The sequence below is a fragment of the Apodemus sylvaticus genome, chromosome 12 (genome assembly GCF_947179515.1).
Source record: "Apodemus sylvaticus chromosome 12, mApoSyl1.1, whole genome shotgun sequence".
NCBI classification, from domain to species: domain Eukaryota; kingdom Metazoa; phylum Chordata; class Mammalia; order Rodentia; family Muridae; genus Apodemus; species Apodemus sylvaticus.
Genome location: NC_067483.1, coordinates 62239968 through 62245087, shown reverse-complemented (window position 1 = coordinate 62245087; position 5120 = coordinate 62239968). Strand labels below are relative to the sequence as shown.

The 5120-nt window shown below is 46.8% G+C and overlaps 1 long non-coding RNA gene across 1 annotated transcript; it reads left to right on the top strand.

Annotated features, from left to right (window-relative positions):
• LOC127697735 (uncharacterized) lies at window positions 1-493 on the top strand. The gene is made up of 2 exons (XR_007980521.1): window positions 1-76; window positions 378-493. It is a non-coding gene; the product is annotated as an uncharacterized LOC127697735 (long non-coding RNA).
• The last annotated feature ends 4627 nt before the right edge of the window (window positions 494-5120 follow it).

Sequence of the window (5120 nt, the reverse complement as noted above, 5' to 3'; positions counted from 1 at the left end):
GTGGCAGACAAGCAGGCCTAAGAAGACCCCAAGAGGGAAGGTGATGACCCCACTCCCTTCTACACAAAAAGGAAATGTAAGGACCACAAACAGCAGTAGACCTCACCAGCAGTATGCTGGGTGTGCGGGGCACTGTACATGCAATTCTAAAACCCCAAACCCTGGTAACTCCAGGGGGACATGTTTCAGAGTATATAAGGACATAAGATAAATCTTACCATGTGGTCTGTGATTTTACCCTCCCTCTCAAACATTCCTCTCCCCTGGTTAGTTCAAAACCTCATATAATTATTGGTCCTCAGGGTACTTGGGGACCTTTAGTCAAGGGATCACTCAGGTTCCTGACTTGCATGGTTTTCTGTTCCATTCAAACCCAGGCGTCTGAGTCAAGGACCCTGAATCTGTCGGACTGATAGGTATGAGAAGAGGACTAAGCTCTTCTGCCAGCTCCTACTTGTCAGCCTGGACCCGCCCACCTGCCAGCCTGGACCCGCCCACCAGCCAGCCTGGGCCCGCCTACCTGCCTGCCTGGACCCGCCCACCAGCCAGCCTGGACCCGCCCACCTGCCTGCCTGAACTCTTTATTCTGTTTCCAGTTGTCAGATGCTGTGGGATTAGGACAGATACTGAGTTCGCTGCTCCTCGTGGTCTTCCATGCCATGATCCAGCCTGGCTGAACATGTGAGACTCACCTGACAGGACTTTTCCCAAGAAAATAGAATGAGTGAGAGTTGGGAAGGAACAAGGCAGTTTGACCTCACTTCCCAAAGTGGCCTGCCTATGCAGCCTGTATTGGTACCACAGTTTCCAGACAGACAACTCCCTGTGAGGAATTTGAGCAGGTGATATCTGAGGCCATGCTGGTAGGCAATTCTATGAGTGAAGATATTGCCCAGAGAAGGATGAATAATGTCCCCTTAGAGATACGCTTCTTCCATGTGGAGCCTATACATGCCATACTATTTTGAGACAGATTTTCTTCTTCTTCTTCTTCTTCTTCTTCTTCTTCTTCTTCTTCTTCTTCTTCTTCTTCTTCTTCTTCTTCTTCTTCTTCTTCTTCTTCTTCTTCTTCTTCTTCTTCTTCTCCTTCTCCTTCTCCTTCTCCTTCTCCTTCTCCTTCTCCTTCTCCTTCTCCTTCTCCTTCTCCTTCTCCTTCTCCTTCTCCTTCTCCTTCTCCTTCTCCTTCTCCTTCTCCTTCTCCTTCTCCTTCTCCTTCTCCTTCTCCTTCTCCTTCTCCTTCTCCTTCTCCTTCTCCTTCTCCTTCTCCTTCTCCTTCTCCTTCTCCTTCTCCTTCTCCTTCTCCTTCTCCTTCTCCTTCTCCTTCTCCTTCTCCTTCTCCTTCTCCTTCTCCTTCTCCTTCTCCTTCTCCTCCTCCTCCTCCTCCTCCTCCTCCTCCTCCTCCTCCTCCTCCTCCTCCTCCTCCTCTTCCTCCTCCTCCTCCTCCTTCTCCTTCTCCTTCTCCTTCTCCTCTTCCTCCTCCTCCTCCTCTTCCTCCTCCTCCTCTTCCTCCTCCTCCTCTTCCTCCTCCTCCTCTTCCTCCTCCTCTTCCTCCTCCCCCTCCTTCTCCTCCTCCTCTTCCTCCTCCTCCTCTTCCTCCTCCTCCTCCTTCTTTCTTTCGTTCTTTCTTTTCTTTTTCATTAAGTTTTGTCATGATATCTTTTACATGTGTGTCATTATGTGTTTGGAGAAAGATTTTGTAAAGATATAAAATTGGGTATTTCAAATGGGGAGATTATGCTGGCTTATCCACCACAAGTTTCTTTTATAAAGGAAAATGGAGGGAGATTTTTGCATACATACAGGGTGTCTTAGTAAGGGATTTTATTGCTGTGAAGAGACACCATGACCATGGCAGCTCTTATAAAGAAAAGCATTTAATTGGGGCTGGCTTACAGTTCAGAGGTTTAGTCCCTTATCATCATGGTGGAAAGCACGGCAGCTCACAGGCAGACATGGAACTGAAGAATTAGCTGAGAGTTCTACATCCAGATTGGCAGCAGCAGGAAGAATGGACGACACTGGTCTTGTTTGGGCTTCTAAAACCCCAAAGCCCACCCTCAGTGACACACTTCCTCCAACAAGACCACACCCACTTCAACAAGGCTACACCTCTCCACACTGTAAGAGTGTATGGGGGCCATTTTCATTCAAATCACCACAGAGAGGAAGGTGGTGTGGAGATGAAGAGGGAAGAAGGTGGCCTTGAAGTGGTGAACCGTAGTCCTTAGATGCTAGAAATCAGTAAAAGCTGAAGAGTCAAGTGTTGTTTATCCCCTAGAGGCTGCAGAGGACGTCTGGCCCTCCTGACAGCTTGATTTGGGTCCTATGAAACTTATCTGTAGCTGATTATAGGCTACCTAATAATCGTGTTATGTTTAGGCCTCATGCTTGCGGCCATAGGAGACTAACACGCTTCCGTTACAGAGGGCTCTTTGAACTGTCCAGTAGAGGTCATTTGTTAGAGGGGATTTGTTCCCAGTGTCTAACTCAGGTCATTCCTTATAGGGTATTTGTCCCTAGTCCCTAATAGACAACACACCTGAATTTTATCCTCTCTCTAGCTGGTCAAGTATTACAACACAGGAAACTAGAATTAATTGCAGCTATCAAGGAGACAGGTTGGCAATTCAGAGTTTTGTCAGGGGTGCACTCAGCGGACTGGGGCTGGCATCCTTCATGGCTTTATCCTTATCAGTCTCAGGAGGCTCCAGGGGGGAGGAGGGCAGGTGCAGAGTGGAAGTGGGCAGGTGCGGGGGGGGGAGGTAGGGAGGTGCAGGGTGAAAGTGGGCAGGTGCAGAGGGGAGTTGGGGAGGTGCAGGGTGGAGGTGGGTAGTAAAGAACAGGATGGGCTCTCAGACAAGAGGGAAGAGGTGAAGGGAGGAATGTGCCATAGATTTTGCAGAAAAAAAGATGCACAGGCAGGCTTGGCTGGAGTGGAGTTTGGGGTAGGAGTGTGTACAGCAAGGCAGTGCTCGGCAGTGCTCCGAGTTGCTGGCGAGGTGGGGCCTGGATCTCAGCCTGTAACACACGCTCCCAGAGTCATTCCCATTTGCAGGATTCCCTGAGTTCTTTGAGAACTCTGAGCTCAGGGATCACTGAGATAGGAAGTTGAAAGCTTTGCTTTACCCAAATTAGCTTTACTCTTTAACATTTCGAAAAGAATATAAACATTATTTAGCTCGCTACTCAGCATTTCTAACTCTTTCAAACCTTAAATGTTTATTTTTGTTGTAGTAATAGGCTCGCGTGTGCACACACACAGAGACTAGCAAACCAGACCTCATTTACTCCATATTTGACCCTATTGAGTGGCTTCTCAGGGAGGTGAGAACTTTATTTCATTCACTCCCTTTTCAACTGCAGTGTTTTTTTGTTTTGTTTTGTTTTGTTTTTGTCTTTTTGTTGTTGTTGTTGTTGTTGTTGTTGTTGTCAACTTGATGGAATTTGGAACCATCAAGGAGACTTAGTGTCTGTGGGGATGTTTCCAGAGAGGTTTAACTGGAGACCCGCTTTGACTATGACTCAGTGGTTTATGATAATTTGGCCTGGGGTCTTAGGCTGAGTGAAAATGAGGGGAGCTAAGCATGAGCATGCACCTTCCCTGCATCCTAAGCCGAAGCAGTGTGACCATCCATCCGCCTTTACATCCATCCGGCTGCCCTGCCTCCCCCGTGACACACTAGATCCCCTGAACTTAGAGCCCTGCTGATCAGAACTGTGATGAGATCTTCCTGCCTTCACTTCCTTTTATAGCAACAGTGAACAAAAGAAACTAATTGATTCTGTTCTTTAAAAATTTTTAAAAATTACATTTATTTGGTTATTTATTTTTAGTTATTTACTTTGTGTATGTATGCGCGTTTGTATGTTGTATGTGTATGTGTGATGCGTGTGTGTATGTTGTATGTGTGTATGTGTAGGTATGATGTGTGTGTGTGTTTGTATGTACCACGGAGAGCAGTGGAGGTTAGTAGAAAGCTCATGGATGCCAGTTCTCTCCTTTTACAACATGGGTACCAGGACTGAACTCAATCACCAGGCAACGCTCCAGTCTCACCAGTGGAACAGTTCTGGTTAATTCTGGGGCTTCCTGGAGGGTTGGCTGAACCATCAGCCTTGCCCTACAGCTCTGTTTGAAGGGGGCATGGAAGTCCTCGTGCTCACAAATAGGCACTAAGGGTCTGGGATGCTAACCACATGGTGTTGTTCCCTCAAAGGAAGGGATGCAGATCCGGTTGTTCAACCAGAAAGCCGGGAGCAGGCACAGGCATGGTTAATAAACCTGTGATATTTGTGTGGCAGGAGACCATATCAGATCCTCTCCCAGATGTTTATTGGAAGCTTGTTTTCTCAGTCAGTCTGGAGAACCTATCTTTATGAAAGCGTCATAAGTATTTTACAAAGAGTTTGGATGTAGTCACTTCTGATCTTTATTTAGCTTACTTTGTTACTCAAGGAAATTTATATATTCTTTATTGTGCACATGGGACTGAGTTAATTATCAACAGGAAAGTTTTTACCTAATCATTCCGTGCTTCATTATGCCTAAAATAAACTACTTGGGGTTAGACTCTCAACACCAGCTATTTAGTCCTGCTGACCAAGGTACCTTCGTGCCTCTAGAGGGTCTCTGCCCAAGGTGGCCACAGAGACCCCACATCCCTTTCTCTCTCTCCCCAGTCTCTTTTTTCTCTCTCTAACTGTTGATCCTAAGATGGCTCCCCAAAAAGCTTTCTGGAGAGTAAACTCTGTCTCCTAGTCTGCTTCTAGGTTCTTCCATCTTGTGGCAATCTCAAGGGGAACATTTAATAAAAGTAGGCGGCAAGGTAAGGGCCGGAGCTCTCTCCTTCTGTCACGTGGCCCCCATCACTGGTGCTAGGTGGGGCACAGGTAGCCTCTGGCATAAGGCCAATGGTTAAGACTCCCACTGTGGTAGATTTGGAGGGTGTATTATAGAAGAACAAGGGTGTTGTGCTTCAGCTGCTCGGAATAAACAGGTCCAATACTACAATAAACACATAGGGTTGGCTAAAAGATTTTCCTTCCTTTGCTGCTGTAACAAGGAGCCACAAAGATAGTGCATGACACAATTCTTATGTATAAGCTTACAGTTGGAAAGG